Below are 8,121 nucleotides of genomic sequence, written 5' to 3'. Positions count from 1 at the left end.
TATTAGCTGATATGTCAGATCACTTACCTGTTTTTGCTTTATTTGAGTGTTATTTCCAAAAAGCAAGATTGAAACCTCATGCCTCCGAAAAAAGGTTCCACAACTATGCAACCTATTCTCCAGTAGCATTAGGGAATGACTTAGATTGTATTTCATGGGAAAATGTTTATGACTGTACCGATGTAAATGATGCGTACGATTCATTTCTTTTGATCTTATCGAGTCTTTGTGACAAACATATTCCCTTTAAAACACCAAAAATAAGAAAACATCGAGTGAAGAAGCCATGGATTACACCTGCAATAGCAAAATCAATTTCAAAAAAGTTTAAATTGTATAAACAGGTACTTGCGTCTAAACACAATATTGATTTAATCGTGAAATACAAACGCTATAGAAATACAAAGGTTTTACGGAAAGCAAAGTCGATGCATTATTATGAACTTTTTGATAGAGATAAGAAGGATATACGGAAAACGTGGAACCACATTAATGAAATATTAAACAAAAAGAAAGATAAAGCAGATAAATTGATTGTAGAGAAACTTCAGGCTTCTGAGAATGGTGTTAGAAGGGAATGCAAAACACCTCGAGAAATAAGTGAAAGGTTCAATCATTTTTTTGCTGAAATCGGGGAAAATTTAGCTAAGAAAATAGAAATTAGTGAAAACGATGCTTACACTTTCATGAAAGGAGGAGTTGATAAATCATTTTTCATGTTACCTGTGACGGTGATTGAAGTACATCGTATTATTCTCTCTTTGAACGCAAATAAGGGATGTGGATATGATGACATCCCAGTAAGAGTTGTACTTGATGCTGCTCGGTACATAGCTCATCCTTTAGCATATATCATAAATTTATCAATATCATCTGGCGTATTTCCTGATGCGCTTAAGATTGCTAAGGTACTACCTGTTTATAAAAAGGGAGCTAAAGATGCGCCTTCAAACTATCGGCCTATCTCGGTCCTTCCAATAATTAGTAAGATAATCGAAAAACTGGTAAACAGTCGTCTGATGAAATTTTTTGAGGAAAATAAAATATTATACAAACACCAGTACGGTTTTAGACAAGGACACAGTACAAAACTATCGCTGATCAATCTAAGTGATGAATTAACCAAACAAACGGACGAGGGCAAGGTTACCGTTGGATTATTTTTGTCCCCGCCGAACGAGTTCGAGCAGGGGACTATGAAACGGGCTCCGTACGTGTGTGTGTCCGTGCGTCCGTCCGTCTGTCCGTCCGTCCGTCCGTGTGTGCGTCCGTGTGTGATCAAAATGTTCAATTTGCTACTTCTCTGTCATTTATGACCCAATTTTGATTCTGTTTGCTTTATATGATAACACTACATGGGAGCTTTAAAACTTCTACACAGAATTTCAGTTGTGACCTTTGACCTATATTGTACATTTTGCTACAAAATGCTACTCCTTCGCCATTTCTAACCCGATTTCGATTCCGTTTGCTTTATGTGATGGCACTAGGTGAGGGCTTCAAAACTTCTACACAGAATTTTGACCTTTGACTTCTTTGACCTTTGACCTTGATTTTTGACCTATATTGTACATTTTGCTACAAAATGCTACTCCTTCGCCATTTCTAACCCGATTTCGATTCCGTTTGCTTTATATGATGGCACTAGTTGAGGGCTTCAAAACTTCTACACAGAATTTTGACCTTTGACTTCTTTGACCTTTGACCTTGATTTTTGACCTATATTTTGCATTTTGCTACAAAATGCTACTCCTTCGCCATTTCTAACCCGATTTTGATTCCGTTTGCTTTATGTGATAGCACTAGGTGAGGGCTTCAAAACTTCTACACAGAATTTTGACCTTTGTCTTCTTTGACCTTTGACCTTGATTTTTGACCTATATTGTGCATTGGCTACAAAATGCTACTCCTTCGCCATTTCTGACCCAATTTCGATTCCATTTGCTTTATGTGATGGCACTAGGTGAGGGCTTCAAAACTTCTACACAGAATTTTGACCTTTGACTTCTTTGACCTTTGACCTTGATTTTTTACCTGTATTGCACATTTTGTTACAAAATGCTACTTCCGGCGGGGACATATATTACGCACCGCGTAATTTCTACTTTTCCTTGTTAGACTTTGCAAAAGCTTTCGATACGATAAATCATGACATTTTGCTATATAAATTACAACACTATGGTATACGTGGGTTACCGTTAGAGTGGATGCGCAGCTATTTATCAAATCAATTTCAGTTTGTATGTTATGGAAATGAAAAGTCTGCACAACTACCGATTACATGTGGTGTACCACAAGGATCTGTATTGGGACCCACTCTGTTCTTTTATATCAACGATTTGCCACAATCCACAGATTACTTCAGTTTTCGATTATTTGCGGATGATGAGTTTATTTCATTCTTTTTCATCTGGAACTAAGAATATTAACTTAAAGGAAGTCGAACATAATTTCTTAGACGTTATGAAATGGTGTAATGCTAACAAATTAACAATCAACACGTCCAAAACAAAGTATATAGTTTTTAAAAGTAAACGTAGACATGTGGAGATAAATGGAAATATTATGGTACACACAGACATTATAGAGCAGGTACATTCGACTTTCTTTCTGGGAGTTAATATAGACGAAAACTTATCGTGGTGAAAACATATTGATTGTGTCTCTTCCTCAATGAGGAAAACAATTGGAATCATATTTAGAATTAGACAACTTGTGCCTAGACAAATCTTATAATTATTATACAACACTCTTATCCTTCCGCGTATGTCTTATGGACTAGAAGTTTGGGGATGTACATACCACTCATATCTTCAATCTATATTTTTGTTACAAAAGAAATTAGTGCGTGCAATCTGTTTCAAAGGACCTAGGGAGCATACTGGCCCTTTATTTCATCGTTTACAAATGCTAGATGTTTACAGACTATACCAATTTGTAATTGGAACTGTAATGTTTGACCTAATCCATCATACTTTACCGCATGATATCTCTGATTATTGTTTTGAAATTGACCATAAGCATGATACAAGGTTTAAAAATAATATGAATTATAAATCAATAAGAATCAGATCTGAAACAGGTAAACACGCCTTATCATATGCAGGCAGTAAAATTTGGAGAGGCTTTCCTCATTATGTCAAAAAGATAAACACCCGTAATGCTTTTCGGATATCATTGCGAAAATATCTGTTATCAATATAACAATGATCCCCTATGAAAACATGTAAATAATTATGTACATATAACAATTCTTGTGTAAATATTGTAAATACGTTATATTATATTATAATCTATATCATTGAAAGGACTGGCCTCGACTAGCCCGCATGCTATTGCCAGTTCTTTTTTGCCAAACTATAACTATTAATTGTTGTGACTTTGTTGACGATGTTTGTTTGTTTTGTTTGGTAAATAAATCTCATTTCATTTCATTTCATTTCATTTCATTTCATTTCATTACATAGATCTACTAACATTTAGAGTCTAATCAAATACTAGATTGGTCTAGACCTATATAAAATCTAGGGGGTCTGAAGTATAAATAGCTGGCTAACCTTAGTCAAGATCTGGGCCACTGATTCTACCTAACGTTAGAGGTTTCTAGTAACCTACACTAGATATCTAGGCAGTTTTGTTGTAAAGACCCAGCTAACAAGGCCTAGCTAGACCTACGTTTAGACATCTAGAGGTTCTTAAATCTATGCATATATCTAGGCTAACTTTGATCTAAAAGTTCATGTTAGATCTACCATTTCTATCTTGATCTAAACATTAGAATACCATAACATTAGCTCTAACGTTAGCACTAATACTAGTCTCTAGAGCAGAGGTCTAAGGTTGACTACACTCTTTCTGGTGCTGTAGACCTACATGAGTTTGGAAAAAGTGTCTAGGATTTAGGCCTAGGTGTTTTATACATAAAAGTGAGTTTACAACCAAGTGATCTTGCCATTCGAATATGCCCGAAAGAGAGAGAGAGAGGGAGAGAGAAAGCGTTCAGTCCTGACTGCCAACCTCTCCTAAGCTGTGAATCATTTACATGTACTCTTCTAGTTTACAAATAGATCTAGTCAAAAAGGAACTATTTAGAAATGTCTTTACTCATTTTAAGTACCAACTTCTTATGTTAATGTCTCATAGAATAAGGTTCATTTGCAAAAAAATGTAAATATTACGTTTTTAATGGATTGTTTATACCGACTCACTGAAACCTGAATATCTCTCTTCTTTTTAAACTTTTCAAAAAGCTAAAAAAAAAAGAAAACACATCTTAATAAAAGAGATATATTCATAGTTATAATTGATTTGCATGGGGAATAAAGAAAATTATGTCAATGCCAAGATGCCTTTTCAAAACAATCAAATTTCAAATTGATTTTTTTTTTTGTTCACTGTTAGCTTATAATGCTCTACTTTAAAGATGAAAAAAAAAATATTTGAGTCATGTTGATTTCTGTTTTCAGCTAGATGTACCAACGAGTGGACAGACTGAGTCTTGTCTTCAAACTTCGCCAGAGAGAGACATATCCTGACTTGCCAAAATCTAATTGTAAAGTCTGACCTCTTTCTACCTGCAACAAAGTGCAGAACAACCAGAAGGTAAGAAACGGTAAATGTCTGAAATATATTATAGCAGTCTAATTTGAAATATCTTTTAAATACTAAGTTACTCAGTGTTTGATTATCAAATGTATCAGTTAAGTGCCCAGTTGAAAATGATGCCAAATCTAAATACATTGAGAATTAAATATTCCTATTCCATTTGAATAAATTGTAACAAGCATGTTTTCACTTTGACAGTTGCATTACAATACAATGTACAAGTACTTTGCAAACAAAGAGAGGAGAAGAATCTTATATCTCCATTTATATACAAAGGGGAGCAAATCTATGATCAAATATGTATTCTTGTTTTCTTGTAAATTCATTGCATGTTCTATTGTAGAGGATCATATGAAAGAACGGTATTTTATCTACTGAAGAGGAGATAATATAAAAATCAAACATAAATGTAATCAAGTAAGATATTATATGTAAGGAAATATTTCTCAACCATGTCAATTGGAAATGGCGGTGGCACAAGTGTTTAATGTGTGCACAGAAGAAAATACGTCTGTAGTCTCAAATAAATTTACTTTCCATTATTATTATATTGCGTTAAGTATGATGTACGGGTAATATGCTGTGATGTATTGTTCTTTATTTTTATCAAGGTGTCAGCAACAAATGGACATGCTGAGTTTGAGATCACATCCACTAGAGTGAGGGGGAGATAGAAAGATGTCTTGACTGCGATGTAAATGCCCTTTCCAGCTCACAAGTAAGTGTCAACGATATGAAATTAGGAATATTATCTCATGAATACAAACCGATTTATGCAAAGAAATCATTTCCTAATCCACATACAAATAGAGAGCATGATACAATCAAATATTTGTGTACAGGAATTACAGGTGTCAAGATGATTTCCATCCTATATAATTCATTTTCAGTAAGATATGGCTTTAGAGCATCAAAGATGATAATGACAATGACATGATTAATGTATTCAATGTAATACAAATTAATGTTGACAGTGACCTGAAGATCCAAAATCTCATACTAAGGGATTCATGAGATCGTGATGATTAATTAATTTATGATGAATGTGTTTGTTTTTTGTTGCAGTTTAAGTATCCTGTTTCACTCATAAAAATGATAACTTATTTAAGTTTTCGTTAATTATATTTTCGACCAGAATTAGCACAAAGTGGACAAAATGGACCCTGCAAACCACAGCCAACTACGGACAAGAGAGAAAAAGAAAGAGACAGATGTCCTGACTACCAACTTCTAATCTGTGCATCCTGTACTCTATTTCGAAAGGAAATACGGGAGGTAAGCAATAATACATGTAAAATGTAAACCCCAAATAGGTTGGAATATTTTGTCAAGCCTTTGACATCTTGACCAAATTTTTGACTGTCGATCGTTCATTGGGCAGAAAATTAACGCATGTTTTGTTGAGCCTCTGTAAAAGATGGTTGCAGGAGTCTTTATGTTGTTGCAGTCATCCATTCACACGCACATCTGTCCTATTCTCATCTTGCAATAACTTAACATTTACTCAGCAGATCATCTTCAAATTTGGTTTTATACAGAAGAGATGATTACCTGGGCCTTGTAGCATTGTAGTTTCTGTTGTGATTTTGCTACTGATTATAAATTACATGGAAACCCTGATTTTTATTGACTGTAGAGCATTGCTACCATGGTATTTTATTTACCTTTGGATGGCAAAGTTACCATAACCTCTAAGCAATTTGACTTTGATTAGTTATGAGGGTATTGATGTGAAAGGTCACGGGGTTATTATATGCACGAAAGTGTTGGAATGTATCCAGTTGCAGTATCAGGCAAGCACTACCTTGAAATTCTTCTGAATGGAATAAAAAGCTTAATGGAAAGAATTGGATATTTGGATCATGAAAGTTTCCCACATTTTATATTTCATTGTGTGCTCAAGGTTAAATTGCTACAATTAGGATCTACTGTATAAAATATACTTTATTACCATTTTAAGGAAACACTACATATAGAGGATATCAAGTAACAATTGTATGTCTTTATTAGCGTATATGTCACTGTGTCTTCACCAAAGATTAAAATGCCCATGTCACTTTCCTTATCAAGTGAAGACAGATACACCATTCTTTTCTCTCTCTCTCTCTCTCTCTCTCTCCAGAAACAACTCTGCCAGCCTATCCGGTCCGCATCCAGATTCCGTATGAAGGATGTCATTAGAACCTGAACTTACATGTGGAATGCATCCATCTAAACTTCTCAAATGTAATCACAATGTGCTTTCAGGACTACTATAGAAGTTGAATACATATATATATATATATATATATATATATATGAAGTGTTTGTTCACAAAAACCGATAAGTCCATATTTGCCAAATGGAGATATTTGCGATTAAAGGTCAAGAAAAATAAAGAAAATAATAAGAAATTTTTTGCTTATTTTGACCATAACTTAAAAAATGTACCTTTATATGTAGTGACCAATATCTCATTTAAAAGGTATTATTTTGTACTTTATGACAGAGACTGTACTTGAAAATCTTCAGAAATGGACTTATCAGTTTTTGCAAACTCTTCATATATATATATATATATATATATATATATATATATATATATATGAAAGACGTGTATATATTAGAAATTTCTACTAATCCAGATTAAATGCTTCTTTTCTAATCTTTTTTGTTCTTTTTTTTTTCTTTAGTGATGAAGTAAAACAAGGCCTGACATCAAAATGTGCACAACACTACTTGGCAAACAGAATTTTACAATATGATTTGATATAGATCTACTTCCAATTTTGATGGCAGCATTAAAGGGATGAGAGATGGTCTACTTTTGGTTGAGATGGGTGCTGAGATGGAGATTTTGTAAAATAATGAGAACCCTGTTATAAAATCTTAAAGAGTAAACAATACCAAGAGGAATTCCAAATCTATTTGTTAAAAATTGTTTTTTGAAAAGGCTGAGATGTACAAAAACAAACAGTTCCTAATAAAAGGTGGCATCCACTTTTAATCATCATTCTGTGTCACTTTTTTTTTTTTTAATTTCTCGGCCGTTTCAATCCAACAACTTCATTCGAACAAACTTCAAATTACTCTAAGAATTTGATGCCCTTTCATATTTCATAAGCTGTTTTTAATTTGCTTGCAAAAAGTTAAAATCTGAATCTCCATCTCAACCAAAACTATACCATGCCTTTGAGACTCACAGTTACAAGTAGTTACTAGTAGTTCATGGAAATTGATCCTGTTATTTCCGTTGAAGTCCAAACGCCAACATTTTAATCCTGTCAGATTGAAATGTCTTTTGTTTTTGTTTTTATGGGGGGGGTCAACAAAAGGGAAGTGAACTTTGCCTTTCTTCATCAAATGGAGGAAAATATATGACATGTTGGTCAGAAAAAAAAAAAGAAAACTGCACATTGAAGTGCTTAAAAACAAAACCTCACAGAGGAACAGTTGTTGAATCTGAAGGGAAATAGCACAGAGCATGTTTTTTTTTTTTCTAGTTTAAGATATAAAAGAATAGTATGTAGCTTAAAG

The 8,121-nt window shown here is 33.7% G+C and overlaps 1 long non-coding RNA gene across 1 annotated transcript; it reads left to right on the top strand.

Annotated features, from left to right (window-relative positions):
* The first annotated feature begins 4,430 nt into the window (after nt 1-4,430).
* LOC140236814 (uncharacterized) lies at nt 4,431-5,866 on the top strand. The gene is made up of 3 exons (XR_011901793.1): nt 4,431-4,602; nt 5,217-5,323; nt 5,741-5,866. It is a non-coding gene; the product is annotated as an uncharacterized lncRNA (long non-coding RNA).
* The last annotated feature ends 2,255 nt before the right edge of the window (nt 5,867-8,121 follow it).

This window comes from Diadema setosum, chromosome 13 (genome assembly GCF_964275005.1).
Source record: "Diadema setosum chromosome 13, eeDiaSeto1, whole genome shotgun sequence".
Taxonomy (NCBI): domain Eukaryota; kingdom Metazoa; phylum Echinodermata; class Echinoidea; order Diadematoida; family Diadematidae; genus Diadema; species Diadema setosum.
This window is presented reverse-complemented; position numbering and strand designations above follow the sequence as displayed.